The following is a 17,739-nucleotide window of genomic DNA, read 5'->3' on the forward strand; positions in this document are numbered from 1 at the left end:
CGTAAAATAATAGTAGTGTTTTAAATAGTCATAGCTTCAGAAGAGAGAGTAGTGGTGAGATGAAAGAGAAAACTCCAAGTTTCTTACCTGTTTAGTAGATTTCGATATGTGCTTCCTTAATTGCCCTGCAAACGGCAGGACCATATTCAGCCTCTTGCCATTCATGGCTGAGAACATCCGGCGTGATAGAAGAAACAGTTTTAGTGATCCTTTCTTTAAAATCGTCCAGATTTCGAAGTTGAACGGAATATACTTTATTTACATAACCCCAAAAATAGAAATCCATTGGGATAAGGTCTGGAGACCGTAAAGACCCATCGCTGAGGAAATTTTTCGTAAAAAGAAAATTCTGCACGATTGCAGCAAAATGTGGAGGAGCTCCATGTAACGGGAAAATGGAATTCTCTGGTATTTGTCTAACATATCTAAGAAGTTGTTTTCCGTTCCTCCTCTATGAATCATGAGACCTTGCCGTTGGTGAGGGGGCTTGAGTGCTCAGGGATACAGAGTAGCTGGACCGAAGGTGCAACCATATCGGAGAGGTATCTGTTGAGAGCCAGACTAAGGAATGATTCCTGAAAGAGGGCAGCAGCTCTTTCAGTAGTTGTTAGGGGCGTGAGTCACAATGACTTAAACGGCCGTATCAACATCACTCAGTCCTCTGAGTACTGCGCAGCTGAAAGCAATGGAAAACTACAGCTGCTTTTTTTCCAAGAAAATGTGGCTCTCTGCATTTTTCACATAGCAATAATGGAGGCGCCTTCCTTGGTAAAATATTCCGGAGGTAAAATAGTCCCCCGTTCGGATCTCCGGGTGGGGACTACTAAGGAAGGGGTCACCAGAAAATTAAAAAATAACATTCTACGAGTCGGAGCGTGGAATGTTAGAAGCTTAAAAAAGGTTGGTAGGCTAGAAAATTTAAAAAGGGAAATGGATAGGGTGAATGTGGATATAGTAGGAATTAGTGAGGTTCGGTGGGAAGAGGAAGGCGACTTTTGGTCAGGTGATTTTAGAGTAATTAACTCAGCGTCAAATAATGGGCAGGCAGGAGTAGGTTTCGTGATGAACAAGAAGATAGGGAGGAGAGTGGAGTATTTCAAAACGCATAGCGATAGAATCATTGTAATAAGGATAAAATCAAAACCTAAACCGACAACGATTGTTAACGTTTATATGCCTACAAGCGCCCATGATGATGATGAGGTAGAGTGTGTATACGAAGAGATTGATGAAGCAATTAAACACGTAAAAGGAGATGAAAATTTAATAATAGTTGGAGATTGGAATGCAAGCATTGGAAAAGGCAAGGAAGGAAATATAGTGGGTGAATACGGGCTGGGCAAAAGGAATGAAAGAGGGGACCGACTTATAGAGTTTTGCACGAAGTATAATTTAGTAATTGCCAACACCCAATTTAAAAATCATAATAGAAGAATATACACTTGGAAAAAGCCAGGCGATACTGCAAGGTATCAGATAGATTATATCATGGTTAAGCAAAGATTTAGAAATCAACTTGTTGACTGCAAAACTTACCCTGGAGCAGACATTGATAGCGACCATAATTTGGTGATAATGAAATGTAGATTGGGGTTTAAAAACCTGAAGAAAAGTTGTCAGATGAATCGGTGGAATTTAGAGAAGCTTGACGAAGAGGGGGTAAATAAGATTTTTGAGGAGGACATCGCAAGAGGTCTGAGAAAAAAAGATAAGGCAGAAAATGTAGAAGAAGAATGGGAGAATGTTAAAAAGGAAATTCTTAAATCAGCAGAAGCAAACTTAGGCGGAATAAAGAGAACTGGTAGAAAACCTTGGGTTTCAGACGATATATTGCAGCTGATGGATGAACGTAGAAAATATAAGAATGCTAGTGATGAAGCAAGTAAAAGGAACTATCGGCAATTAAGAAATGCTATAAATAGGAAGTGCAAACTGGCGAAAGAAGAGTGGATTAAAGAAAAGTGTTCAGAAGTGGAAAGAGAAATGAACATTGGTAAAATAGACGGAGCATACAGGAAAGTTAAGGAAAATTTTGGGGTACATAAATTAAAATCTAATAATGTGTTAAACAAAGATAGTACACCAATATATAATACGAAAGGTAAAGTCGATAGATGGGTGGAATATATTGAAGAGTTATACGGAGGAAATGAATTAGAAAATGGTGTTATAGAGGAAGAAGAGGAAGTTGAGGAGGATGAAATGGGAGAAACAATACTGAGATCTGAATTTAAGAGAGCATTAAAAGATTTAAATGGCAGAAAGGCTCCTGGAATAGACGGAATACCTGTAGAATTACTGCGCAGTGCAGGTGAGGAAGCGATTGATAGATTATACAAACTGGTGTGTAATATTTATGAAAAAGGGGAATTTCCATCAGACTTCAAAAAAAGTGTTATAGTTATGATACCAAAGAAAGCAGGGGCAGATAAATGTGAAGAATATAGAACAATTAGTTTAACTAGTCATGCATCAAAAATCTTAACTAGAATTTTATACAGAAGAATTGAGAGGAGAGTGGAAGAAGTGTTAGGAAAAGATCAATTTGGTTTCAGAAAAAGTATAGGTACAAGGGAAGCAATTTTAGGCCTCAGATTAATAGTAGAAGGAAGATTAAAGAAAAACAAACCAACATACTTGGCGTTTATAGACCTAGAAAAGGCTTTCGATAACGTAGATTGGAATATAATGTTCAGCGTTTTAAAAAAATTAGGGTTCAAATACAGAGATAGAAGAACAATTGCTAACATGTACAGGAACCAAACAGCAACAATAACAATTGAAGAACATAAGAAAGAAGCCGTAATAAGAAAGGGAGTCCGACAAGGATGTTCCCTATCTCCGTTACTTTTTAATCTTTACATGGAACTAGCAGTTAATGATGTGAAAGAACAATTTAGATTCGGAGTAACAGTACAAGGTGAAAAGATAAAGATGCTACGATTTGCTGATGATATAGTAATTCTAGCCGAGAGTAAAAAGGATTTAGAAGAAACAATGAACGGCATAGATGAAGTCCTACGCAAGAACTATCGCATGAAAATAAACAAGAACAAAACAAAAGTAATGAAATGTAGTAGAAATAACAAAGATGGACCACTGAATGTGAAAATAGGAGGAGAAAAGATTATGGAGGTAGAAGAATTTTGCTATTTGGGAAGTAAAATTACTAAAGATGGACGAAGCGGGAACGATATTAAATGCCGAATAGCACAAGCGAAACGAGCCTTCAGTAAGAAATATAATTTGTTTACATCAAAAATTAATTTAAATGTCAGGAAAAGATTTTTGAAAGTGTATGTTTGGAGTGTCGCTTTATATGGAAGTGAAACTTGGACAATCGGAATATCTGAGAAGAAAAGATTAGAAGCTTTTGAAATGTGGTGCTATAGGAGAATGTTAAAAATCAGACGGGTGGATAAAGTGACAAATGAAGAGGTATTGCGGCAAATAGATGAAGAAAGAAGCGTTTGGAAAAATATAGTTAAAAGAAGAGACAGACTTATAGGCCACATACTAAGGCATCCTGGAATAGTCGCTTTAATATTGGAAGGACAGGTAGAAGGGAAAAATTGTGTAGGCAGGCCACGTTTGGAGTATGTAAAACAAATTGTTGGGGATGTAGGATGTAGAGGGTATACTGAAATGAAACGACTAGCACTAGATAGGGAATCTTGGAGAGCTGCATCAAACCAGTCAAATGACTGAAGACAAAAAAAAAAGTTTTCCGTTATTTTTTTTCAGAAAAAAAAAAGGGGCCAATAAATCTGTCTCGTCCAATAGCGCAGCACTTTTTCACGGTGCGCTGATGGCGCACCATCACGGTCATCATCGCACTTTTTCATGGTGCGATGATGATGACTTTTTCATGGTGCGCTGATAAAGGCGGATGTGGAGGTTCATATAAGCCATATAAGAACATTATGCCGATGTACTCGACATGAAACGGTTCTTCATCACTGAAAATGAACTCGTTTAAAATAATCATCATCCTGCTCTACGCTATCCAGAATATCTACAACAAAATCAAATCGTTTCACGTTGTCCTGCGGATAAAGTTGTCCTGCTGAATTTTGGACGCAGTCAAATGTAACCGTCTTTTTAGCGCATTGCGAACAGTTGTTTTAAGAATGCTTAAAACAATGCTTAAAACTGTCAAGAAGTTATCCGCGCGGATTTCTTCGGGCTGTGCAATAAACTTATTCGCACTGCTTCAGTCAGACTTTTCAATCTGATTCTTTGATTTTGCCCCATTGCTGAATGTTATTTTCATGCAAAGAGTCTTCATTGATTACGTGTAACTGACTCAAATATACCAGGCCAAAATACACACTGAATCTTCCTCTGGACTGCAAACATGATGACTATCGCGCACGTGCTGACGTACTGGAAACAGAACATGCATGCGCTAGCTTTTGCACACATAAACTTGGAGTGTTTCTCTTTCATTTAACATACAGTTCATCTCTCTACAGTAGTTTGTTCTAAGGGTATAACCATTTAAAACCCCACTATTATTTTACGGACACACTAGCACTAGCATTTCCGTAGCGACTTCGCCCGCGCTGTATGGTTTTCCGTCGCGGCCAGGGGATGTCTAGCCAGGGGGCTCCGCCCCCTTTGTCCCTCAATTCATTTAACTCATACTTATGAGAATAATAATGATAAATAAAAATTAAAAGCTGTTCAATTTTTAAAACTATCAGTGTATTGTAATTTTTTCAAAGCCACAGTTTGGTCAGTATAGGATCCACTAATTGGTTTTTATATTTCCTGCCGCGGATTCCCTCGCGAAATACATAATTAGAATTAAAAAAATAAATTACCATCACAGGGTTGCCAAATTCTCATAAAGATTGATTCAATAGAGGTAAAAAGGGAAAAATGCAAAAAAAAATTATGTTTTATTACCCCTTAAAATATTAAAATCCATAAAACATGATAATGGATTTTATATACTTATCTGACTGAATAGTATTTGCAAGCCCAAATTAGGTGAATAAATCGTTTAGTCGGAAATAAGGAAAATTTGTAATGAGTGTTAAAAATGTTTTTTTCTTACTTCATCCCTTTCAAGGATGAATTTTAAAATAGGTTTTCGGTATTCGTGTGAAGATTATACACACTAAAAATCAAATTATATCTTAACTTATTACCGAGAAATTAAAAAAAAAATAGTAAATTTAATTTTTACTGCATTTTAACTCTTTAAACTCGGAATTTCAAAAATCTTTTTTAGTGTATACTTTCTCCGTAAGAATGTGTATAAAAATTTTCATCGATCTGCGTAGCTTCAGTAGTTTTGCTGGGCATTGATTAAGAATCATTCACGACGTTTTTTTTTAATATATATAGATTTCCATGTAACTTAAAATCCTTATTAATTATGCTAATAGAATGTGCGAAACTTTTTTCTATATATATGAAAAAGTAAAAACGTAGAATTATAAAAAGAATTAATTAATATAATTAAGGAAGTAATTCAATTTGAATGAATATTTAACAAAATTAACATAGTACTAATAAATATATATATAAAAAAATGAAGGTAAATTAGATCTGAGTTAATATACATATTGTATTTTAGTTAAAAGTTACAAAAGAGTAACTCAGTCGAGCATTTGTTTATAAAGTTAGGAAGTAGTATGCAGTACGGGAAGAGGGAAAGAGGAAGCAGTTAATGACTTTGAGGGTACTACTAAAGCGGTTTTGTTTTTAGGAAAGAAAAGTATAATTTAATGGTATTGTTTACTGGTTTTGAATAATGGAGCTTCTACGGAACAGGATTAGAGGAATGGGTAGTTAAGAATTCAAACCTTAGTCCCGCCCGTACTTTGTGCATTGTAACTTTATAAAAATAAGAAAGAAGAGCCGTAAACAGAACGAGATGGGCGTATGAAAAAACAGTAACGTACGTATGTCGGACGGTCGGTAACTCTCTTGTCCTCTTGAATTTTAAACAGATGAGAAGGGGCCCCTAGCAAGGTGAATTCCCCTTTACAATCTCTTCAACAACTACTCTTCTCCCCTCCCGTAAACACCACCGCAAGCCATGACTTTCTGAGAATACCCTTCTACCATGCCTCGCCTACAAATATTAAATACAGTTCAGCTCTCACGAGAATACTTATTTCCGACTGATAACAAGTTCTTAATTCTGCGCGTATCTACGTTTCGAGAGAGTACGTGCCGCTGATAACTTCTCAAGAAAAAAATAGTAACACTTGGTTAAATTGTGAATTAGTAATGTTATAGTAACACAATTGTAATTTTACGTAAGTAATTATTAAAACAGAAACTACTTCAAATACGGAAATTGCTGTTATATAACGAGTGATCTAACGATCACTCGTTGGGTTGTGCGACTTGACAGTCGCACAAGCCAAATGACAACAATTTGTTTTTTAGAAAGCCATTTTATTAATTTACAAAATAATATTAACATGTACTAAAGTATTTACAGGTTCATAATAAGTGGTGGAGATGTCCACTATGATTTTCAACGCGTAAATTACATACGCATCAACGCATACATTACATTGTATGCAATCTTTTTCATGTAGCAGCAGTGATATTTAATATACAGACCTCAATATTTTGTTTAAGTTCATCAACTGTATGCGGGTTGTTTGTGTATACATTAGCTTTTAGAAAGCCCCACAAATAAAAATCGGGAGGACTCAGTCCAGCAAACAAGAAAGGCATAGACCACGAGAAATTACCCGGCCACCGAACAAAATCGTGAAGAAATTGAATCCTACTGTTCGCCGTGTGTGCAGTTGCTCCCTCTTGTTGTAGCCAGCAATCACGTTCATCAGCATGTAGCAATGCTATAAACTGCATGATTATTTCTTGATACCGTTCGGCTGTGGTGGTTTCCGAAAAAAATATAGGCCCGACAATTCTCCAACGAGATACACCACACCACACCCCAATTTTTTGCGAATGTAATGGCTGTTCTTAGAAAACATGTGGCTTCTCTGAAGATCATATTCTGTAATTTTGACTGTCAACATATCCGCTAAGATGAAACCAAGCTTCATCGCTGAAAAAAAACCTTGTTTAGAATAGATATTTCATTTCCAATGAAACTTTTAAACCACCTACAATATTGGATTTGCTACTTCTTATCTGGTGTTTGAAGCTGACGACTTAGTTTCATTCGGTACGGATGTAATTTTAGAACTTTAGTAGCCTTATGAACACTCCGTACGATCACTGAATCTGATTAGAAAGTTTTCGAAGAGACGTTTTTGGAGAACAAAGAAGTGTTTTATTTATCGTCTGCAGAGTGTCGTTAGTTAAAACACTGGAAAGGCCGGTACGCTTAGACCATGCACACTACCTGTATCCCGAAAACTATTAATTAAACGACATATAGTGGATTTTTTTTGGCACATTAGCATCTGGAAATATATTTAAAAAATCTTTTTGACACTTCGCGTACTATTTCGATTCGCAGTAACTCACAACTCAACACAAGACGCGTTGTTCTTGCGTAAAAGACATTGCTGCTCGGACTGAAGAAACTGCTTGGTGCCACGCCCACTGTTGCCCGGAGGTGTGATCTAGCGGTGCTACCATACACTACTATTCTGTCACACAAAAAAAAAAACAATTACCCTAATTAAAATATCTTTTACAAATTTAATTGTCATTCCTACAAAGCAGAACAAATTGGGTTACGCGATTTTACGATCACTTTGTATAACACTGCTACTTCTCTAAATCCATTCAGGAGTAGTATTTCATTTTGCGTTGATGTATTTTAGTATCCAAATGTTTTTCTGTTGTCTTTTCTTGCATTTTTCTCTTTATGATCTCGTTCGCTTCAATATAGGATCTAACCCAACATGTTCTCCTCTTATTTTTCAATTCTCATTTGATTCATCAATTTAAATATCCACCTTTTTTATTCACAATTAGATTTAACATTATGTATATTTTCTTTTGATATACATATTTTTTTTTACATTTTCATATCCATACTACAAGTTAGTCATCTTAAAAAAAATTGGCAAAACATTTTTTTAACAAATTGTGTCTTACTTTTCCAAACGCTCAGTTTCTAAAAGATGTTTAGCTTAGCATTTCCTAAATAAAATTTCTAATCCAAGTTATAAAATTCGTTAAATTCGCTAAACAAGTTAAAAAAAAAAAATCAACGCACTTTTTATTAACCGGAAAATAGAAATAAAAATCATTTATACTCCAAATAGCCGTTAAATATTCTGTTTAAATATAATTTTTTTTTAATGATTTCTAAAATATAAGTACAAATCGTTGAAAAAAGAAAGAAAAATATCCTTTTTTTAAGTAACTCACTTAAAAATTCATTTTGATTCTTTTTTATCCTTAATAACTAACTGAAATTAATACATAATATTATAAAGAAAACCAGAAAAGGCCTTTAATTGGTTAAAACTAATTCTAGCAGAGATAAAAATAATAAAATGAATTCTCAATGGATGAATGGTTTGATATGTTTATTTAATTAATTTTTTTAAATAAAGAGTATATTAAAATAATTTGTGACATCTTTGATAATTTCTATCTTTAAAGTTAAATTTCTATCTTTTATTTCTATCTACTCCTCCTACGTAACATTGTGTACTAAGGTTACCAAATTTTTTTTTTGTTATCGTCTTGTAAATACAGTATTATATTATCTTGAAGTAAAATTAGTAGACTGGTGTATTACTTTCGTAAAAGAAGTTTTGTTAAAATCCCTAAGTCGTTTCGAATCTAACATACTAAATAATTACGAAGGTTTTGTAAACAATTTCTCAGGCTGTATACAGTATCTTTCACTATTACGAGATATAAGAAAGCTAACAAAAACTATAATCACGATTACAAGTAACATTTCTCTTAGTATTGTCATCTCTATTCTGTAGTTCCTTTTCTTTACCGAAGAAGGGTAAGATAGTTTCTATTTATTCCTCACTCGCCAAATTAACGCAAATTCTAACTGAATTCAGATTAAAATAAAATTTAAAAAATTGAGATTAATTTTGTTTTTAAATATTAAAAACCCAAATTCTTATATGTTTCGTTTAGGATTCTTATCTTAAATTAATATCAGTCAATTAAATGTAAACTCAATGACTTTTAAGGCGTGATAAATATTTAGTGAATTTACAAAACTAAACTGTCATTTTTAAATAGTTATATATTATAACCATATATGAATTTAATACGCATAAGTAAGCGAATTTATACATGATTATGAATATAGTACATAACATCTGAGTTTAAAAAAATCTTTATACGTCTATTATTATCGTTGAAAAATAGATTTCTACCGGCAATTTTAGCATCTGCATGAAATTAAAAAATAACTATTTCTGTTTGGATATCTTTTATATTCGTAATTCCACATTGAAAACAAATTTTGGTATTTTGTACAATTATTTATGATTTCTCTTTGAATTTGTAGAGCTGACAATTTTTGGTTTCTTACATTACCGGGAAACAATTCCCGGATTATCTTCTACTTTAAACAGTATACTGTAACAGCTGTAAAAGCTGTTATTAAGTTAAGAATCAGTAGACGGATATTTTCATACTAATTGTAGAGTGCGTTCCGAAAGTAGAGGATGCTTTAGAATAATGTGGTGCATTCTGTTCTTTCGGCGTTAGATTGGTTGCCTTATGGGTTCGTTAGGCGTTGCTCAGTAATAACCAAGATGTCAGTTCGAGTTGCGATTCAACGTGCTTCGTTTCGTTTTGTGTTTTTTCGTTTACCGGAATCAATAGTTGGGAGAAACGTAATGGTTCTTTCGGTACTTTTCTCATTGGAACGTGCCTTTCGTAAAGGTGACAAACATTTAGTGAAGCAAATGTTTTTTGAAAAGTTTCCAAATACTTCTTTTCCTCAGCGCAATACAGTTCGAACTCTTAAGGAAAAGTTTCGGTTCAAGATGCTATTCTAAGTGAAAGACTATCTAAACTAAACATACAGAAGCTGCTTGATATTTCGGATGGTATGGTCGAAAATCCATCAAAGTCGTTGCGAAAGTTAGCACAGCAGTAAGATATCGGATTTGCTACCGCACATTAAGCTGTAAGAAAAAACTGAAACTTTTCCCCAACAAAGTAATGTGTTTTAAAAACTGAAATCTACAGATCAAGCCAAAAGACTAAACTATTTTCAACGGTTTAAACGTTCTACTGACCAAAATTCCGTAGGTATCCTCGACATTACGTTTTTACAGATGAAGCGTGTTTTCATCTGGAAGGGTATATTAATTCAAAAAATACACGACTGTGGTCGACAACTAACCCCCATGAATTAGACCAAGCGAAAATTGAAGTCTGGGTCGGTGTGAGTTGAATACGCATTGTAGGTTCAATTTTTTTTGAAAATACGGTTAATAATAATCCGTTATTGTTCTGTTTTAACGAACTTCATTTTAGTCAGTTAACAGAAATGAAAATCAATCACAGTCGGTTCCAACAATGATGCCACACCGCACACAGCTAACAATGACAATTTTTACGAAATGTCTTTGGTGAACGAATCATTTCGAGGGATTTGTGGCCTGCACGATCATCCGATCTGACTCCTCAAGGTTACTTTCTGTTGGGAGGGGAGGCAGCGAAACGGGCAGTGTAACGTCACCATTGACAAACGAAAGACCACAGTAACGGCATAAGTACGAGATATTCCAGTATATCAGCTGGTTAAAGTGTTTGAAAACAAACTGAAACTTGTGCAGTGTTGTACTGATGTTAGAGAAGGTCATTTAAAAAACCTTTTATAAACTCTTCTAGTCATTCAAATATCCGTTTCTATAAAAAAAGTAAAATATAAATTTTTTAATTATTATTATTTAATAATTATAATTACTTTAATTAATTTACTATTTAACATTTCCATAATTCCAGTGCGCAGAAACTTTCCGAACACGCTGTGCAATAGAATAACTTCGTAATAAGTTGTTTAATAATAAAACCGTAAAAACTTGCGTATTATATTTTATTATATCGTAACTAAGAATAATCTGTGTTACAAAACGTAAATAAAAATATAAAATATAAACTTTATCAATCATTTATAAATATAAAATCATCAGATAAAAATTTACTCAAAATTTAGTATTTGCTTTTATTTTATGTACCGTAAGGACATAAAGTAAATATATAGAAGAGGTTAAATAAATATTTAGAAGAGATAATAACTTCTTTTTAAATTTTACCAGGGGGCTAAATCCACCTGTTGGAAAAAGTTGCTTTTAACTTTGAATGAAGAATTTTCAAATAACATTTATCAAAGTTTATTTTTAATTTCTTTCTTTACAATCATCTGAAGGAATATAAATAGGTTTTGAGGTAGCGTAGTACGCTAAATATATATTCGATAATGAGAAAAGAGATGCGTTAATAAAATTATCATAAAAAAAACTATCATTAGTAGTTTTATTCTCAAATGTAATAATAGGTATTTATGAAGAACGTTTTGAAGATGCATTTAAAAAAAATAAATTTCTTTTTATTACAAATTTTTGTAAAGGGAATACAAATATCAAAACACGCAACTGTTTACGTAAGTCCTAGTATATGAAGTACGCATTTTAGACGTAATCAACCTTCAATTATTAAAATCTTTTTTTCAGAAGCGCAGAATTTATTTATCAAATTTCTCTTTGGTTTTTATTTTTAAATCTGATTATTTAATGTTACTACGTCTAACTTCACGAAACAGGGAGTTGAAAATGTGCGAGAAAAGAGCAATAACAACAGGAACTCTGTTAGCTGAGGTAAAGGCAGTAACAAAGGAAGAGAGGGAGAGAGAGTGAGAAAGAATAAACGGGAGAGAGACTCGAGTCGACTCTCAATCTTCTCCTACCCGTTTGCTCACGCTTTACGTAATAGGACAAGCTATATCTAGTAACTGGTGACGGGCCGCTAACAGATTTCATTTAGCTCTTAAGTGAGTTATTTCCCTAGGGAGATTGTTGCTCGCCATTCTCTTGTCCAATTTAATCTTGCCGAGTTGAAGTCTAATTTGTTTTTTTGTCCTCCATCTACAATTTAATTTGTGTACAGTAAATATTTTAAACCTTTATTTAAATTTAATAAATTTAGTAAAGTTCTTCAATTTAGTTATCTTACTCGGCTAAGATATTTTCACCCGGGACATCTGTAATATTATAATCAGACAAAAAATAAATGTACCGGTCCAAACAAAACCATTTGGAACCACTGTCCATCGATTATAAGCACTGACGCTGAAAATAACAGCCGATGAAATGAAGGCGTTTTTTAATTTTCCATTTTTTTTATAGTTGCATAATTAGTTACTGAATGTTCACACGTAACTAAAAGTTTATCGTAATTCATTTTTTTTATCTTTATCATAAATATTTATTTCAACATCGTTTTTTTAACACTAATCTATTTTACAAATTGAAACAGATTTTTTTAACAGAAATATGAATAAGTGAATTTTATTCTTTTTTGAGCGCTAAATTTGAAATAAAATTTGGTTTTCTGCATTTTCAATCAAAATTTTTTTGAACCCTTTAAAAAAAGCTAAATAATAATGAAATTGGTCAATTGTAGGTATAACAAATTTTGTAAAGTGTTATATGCAGATTGTATCACGAAGTTCTCCCGGAACATTCATAACCTACTTTACTCGTGAAAATAATGGGAAAAGTTTATATAAACATATGTCCTAAAATGTTTTTTTTTGAGAGTTAATGAAAGATTTCGTTCGGATTTCAGCTACCTCGTTGAAATGAAATAGTACTGAAATTTTATAGGACGTTAAATAAGGGGAAAAAATGATTGACTTCTTATTATTTTTGACCTGAAAAATTGAATAAAATAGGTCCCAAAATCGTATTGTAGTTATGCATACTTTTCTAATCCTTTGTTATTAAATTCCTGATTTTGGAAAACGTCGCATCGTAAATTGAAGCTAAATCACCGTTGCTTTCCACCGTTTCATGAGGATTTACTTCTGTCCATCAATGCTCATCGCGCAAGTTGTTGACGCCATATCAAGTCAAATTTGCCTCGACGGTAAACTTGTAAAGATGTACATGTAGAATGTTTGATTTTTATACCACCACTTGCAAAACTCCAAGTGAAGCGGACTGTCATCTGGGTGTAGATGTTGAACTAACTATTTATGATAAAGATAAAACTTGTTTTATTTAAGTGTCTTCCAAAACATCGAATGAAAAACTCCGATCTGTTTAGAAAGAGGTCGTATACTGACGCCTGGACTGCGTTGAACTGCAGCGATAATAATTTCATCAATAATTGGACAGATCATTCGTACGTAGCTGGTACGAATAAGTAATGAAGATAATGAACCTGTTTTCTAAAGATTACGAAAAGTCGCGCTAATTGTTCTGGGATCTGAAATCCTGAGATTCGGAAAAAGGTATTTCATTATCTACTGCAGCAACAGTAGCATTACCATTACACACACCAAAACTGAATTACAGCGTATTCCTCTGTTGTAATTAAGTACGGAATTAATTAATGGCAAATCTATCGCGTTCAAACTAAAATTCACAGAAAACCTATGCTAATAACAGCACAGTTCCCAGTACTCGATGCACATAATGTACCTTGCAGAATGATTTAAATATGAGTAATAATATTTAGCATTGAGCATTAAATAATATTGAGTATTGTTGATAAACTATTGTAATTTAACTACCAACTTTGAAATAATAATTTTTCAAATAATTTATTGTATTTCTGTCGTTAATAAAAATATTATTATCTAAGTAATTTTTATTTATTTACCGGTAGACCCGGCAATGCTTCGCTATTCCTAGATCTGAGTATATGTATAAATTAAATGAACACAATTGAAAGTTTGATGAAACATTAAGAAAATTAACATTATGGAATTTCACAAAATTTAACCTTTTCCTTTTTTCCCTTTTACCCTTTCTTCCTTTTCTCCCTATCCTTTCCCCATTTCCTTTTCCCCCTTTTCGTTTTCTAATTTTCTCCTTTCCAACCCTTTCCCTTATTCCCTTTTCACCTTCCTATTTCCCCCTTTTCCCTTTTCTCTTTTGTCATGTCCCCTTTCCATTTGCTTTTACTGTTTTTCTTTTTCCCTGTTTTCTCTTTTTTCTTTTATCATTTTCCCCTTCTTTCCTTTTGCCTTTTCCGATTTTCCCCTTTCACCCTTTTTTCCCCGCACGTAAATCGGTCCAGTAGTTTTTTAGTCTTTAGTGGACACACATATCGGAAAAAATGAAATGGAATCGTAAAATATTTAGTATAGCGTGTGTTGCTTTTACATCCAACAGATAGCGCTTTTTAAAAAAAACAAAACATGTTTTTACTTGTCACAGGTGTGACATCTTAGGTATATAAATAGTATATATAAAAACACGCTCGTATTCGAATGCAACGTTGTGTCAAAATGTCAAAGCAATCGGTGAAGAATTTTCGGAAATTTAAGATTTTGAACAAACAATCATTTACATTTTTATTTATATAGATTTTTATTTTACAATTGTGTGGTTTCCGTTTTTTTTTTTTAATTTTTAATAGTGGATTTTGTTTTTACAAATTTTTCATATTACCAAAAAATAATTTGGTTTTTGTTTAGGTTAAATAGTGGCAAATTTAGTAATAACTGTTTTTAAATAAAATTCGATTTTTTAAAAACTTTTCTTTGCTTTATTCAGACTATTTTAAACCATTTTATTCAGAATTTAAACCTTTACAAGTTTTTTTTAATGGTTTTAGGTGGTTTTTACCTCAGTTTATTAGTTTTCACCCTAGATTTCGCTAAAACTATTGCAGATATGATTGTGGGTCCTATTTTATTCGATTTTAGGTAAAAAAACCAAAAGGGATTACTAAATTTGTCACTTAATTAACATCCTAAAAATTCCATTACGAACTCATTTTACCGGGGTAGCTGAAACCTAAGCGAAATATTTCACTAGCCGTAACTCGCTACCAAAGCGTTTTAAAAAATATGTTTATATGAACTTTTACCATTATATTCACGAGTAGAATACGTTATGAACGTCTCCGGAGAACTTCGAGATACATTCTGTATATTTTCAATATTCATATTTTACTTTGGTTATTAGAAAAAGAAATAACTTGTAGAATATAATTAAAATAGTTATCACATACCAAAAATGTTTGATAACTGAATCGATGAATTAATAAACTAATTCTTCCTTTTGTTTACTGTACGGACTTCTTTTTGTAGAAACGCCTCGGTTTCCACAAACTCCTGATGAGTGACTCCTTAGACACTCATCATCGATACGTCCCGTTTACCGCGGTTAGCTTGCTTCATTTGTTTTCTCTGCTCGTCAGTCACAACACCTAAAATTGGTGGGGAAAAATTCAACTAGGGAAAGCAAAAAATGAATTTTTAATGACATTTGGTAACCAAAATTTTATATTTCAACAAAAACTTTTCTACTAAAAGATATTTTCATCTTTGTTATTTCCAAGAAAATTATGTATCACATCCTTAAACGAGTTCCATTTCGTTAACTGTACTTTATGCAACTTTATGTCAAAATTTTCATCATCCAGTAATTTTCTATTTTGAGATCCGAGAATATTCTTTCTTTTAATTTGGATTTATAATTTACGAAACACCGGTCTTAAATATTTAAATCCTTTTCCTTTTTTATTCAATGCGTTAACAAAATTCTTCATCAACCCTTCTTTAATATGTAAAGGGGGTAAAATATCACGCTGAGGGTTGACTGAAGGAACAATTTAATATATTTTTAGACTGGAATAAAAAAGTCTTTTTTTAACCATTTTTTTTAGTCATTCTTTAACCATGTTCATTTATTGCACAACTGTCCTAATAACATTAAAAAACAACTGTTGTAAAGCTACCTTCCAAACCAAGAAAACCAATAACTTTGAAGTCGCCACATAATTGGTTGCGTTCAAAAATAATGACATACTTTCTTATGTCACTTTTATTCCAACATGCTCTATGTTATAGAAAGATTATTTTTCTAATTATAGTCATATTTGGCATGTTTATAACACAATTCCCAAGATAACAGATTATTTCTATAATGCGTAAAAAATGGCATGATAGGGATTTTTAAGGTAAAATATCTAAAAAAAGGTAACGCGAGAGAAAATTTTTGATCATATTTTTTGTTTTGGGATAAAAGATTCTTTGTAAAACACGCATTAACGTATTTGTTTCGACGATGGTGTAGACGAATTTAATTTAACCAGTTAAAAATTAATAGAAAAAAACAAATAATTAAATCTGTTTATCCTTAATTTTTAAAAATATAAATTAAAAGAAGGAATGTAGAATGAGGAAATATTTAAGTACATTAAAAAAACTGTTTCTTTTAAATTTCTATATTTTTATTTATTAGTTGTTACTTTTTATTTATGTATAAATGATTTTAATATTCTATTGAAATCAAAGCGATTCAAACCAGAACTTTGGTTTTTTCTTAACGATCTATAAAAAATATTCCAAGAGATTCAAGGAAAAATCAATATTTTTTTCCAAATTAGTAAATTAAAACAAAAACTGTTTCTTTAATCCCCCTTTTTTAATCTATATTCTGTTATACAAAAAATTAATTAATTTTAAGAATAGAAAATTAATTTTTAAGCCAAAACGCAATCTTATATAACAAAAAATAAGATTTTATTTTTATGAATTTGAGATTTAGTTTAATCTAGTCTTTTTTGTACATCGAAAAATCTCTAAATAACATTTAATGTTATACTCATTCGGGTCAAACGTAAATAAAGAATCAGAACAATAGGTAAGCTCCATTAACTATTAGTTTTATCGTTACGTAAGTAACGAACATATTTTTGCCTGATTACAATTTTATATGTCATCGGGAGATTTCATTTTATGTGCGAGCAGAGTTCAGAGGAACTGATATTTATCAGACGTATATAAATATACATTAATAAGAATGATATTTATAGTAGACGACTGGTGTACGTAGAACCAATCATATTAAAAAATAAATTATATATACATAATATATTCGAAAACTAACACTGCAATCGCTTTTATTGGTTAGTTCACCGATAAGGCAGGTTATTTATGGATCGTGATCTTAATTGTTTTTGTGGTCAATATATAATAAGTAAAAGAGTTAACTAAAATACACTACGCTAGGACTTAAGTATAGCAACTTAATAATAATTTTGACCGCTTATATTCTAAAAGTAATTTATTAATATATACAAAACAATAGATAACTAATATAAGTTATAACTTAGTATTTATAATATTTATTTAAAATGGAATAATACCTTGAGTTTAGGTTTAGCTGTAAGTTATTTGGCAAACCCAATTTCGTTCCAACTTGGACCGTAAAATGCTTCAGGCAATAGCGCTAATAAATTTCACAGCATACGACGCTATAACTTTCTCGTTGTAGTTTGGTCATTCCACAAATACTACATCCACGATAACTTACTCATGACAATATCAAATTTGATTCTGCAATTAAAACAATAAAAAAATTAAACATTTATTTATAATGGTATTTTTATCAAGGTTATTAACAATAACAAATCGATGTTTTATTAACATGTGTTTCTTTTTTTAGAAGAGCTAAAGAGTTTGGAAATAATTAAAACAGTATTTCAAAACGTATCTAGATAAAACACCTTTTCAGTAATTCAAAACGTTTTGATAATTGATGATTTCTTGGACAAGTACGTTTGCAGCCATCTCTCTCAGATCACATTACAGATATTTAAAAAATTCCGTCAATT

At 32.1% G+C, this 17,739-nt stretch overlaps 1 long non-coding RNA gene across 2 annotated transcripts in view; it reads right to left on the reverse strand.

The window, feature by feature from the left end:
- LOC142328587 (uncharacterized) overlaps positions 1-17,458 on the reverse strand; it is a 277,093-nt gene extending 259,635 nt beyond the window's left edge. For both annotated transcript variants that reach the window (XR_012757312.1, XR_012757313.1), the window contains exon 1: positions 17,272-17,458. This is a non-coding gene — a long non-coding RNA (uncharacterized LOC142328587). The remainder of the gene's footprint in view (positions 1-17,271) is intronic.
- Between the last annotated feature and the right edge of the window lie 281 nt (positions 17,459-17,739).

This window comes from Lycorma delicatula, chromosome 8, assembly GCF_047948215.1.
Source record: "Lycorma delicatula isolate Av1 chromosome 8, ASM4794821v1, whole genome shotgun sequence".
Classification (NCBI taxonomy): domain Eukaryota; kingdom Metazoa; phylum Arthropoda; class Insecta; order Hemiptera; family Fulgoridae; genus Lycorma; species Lycorma delicatula.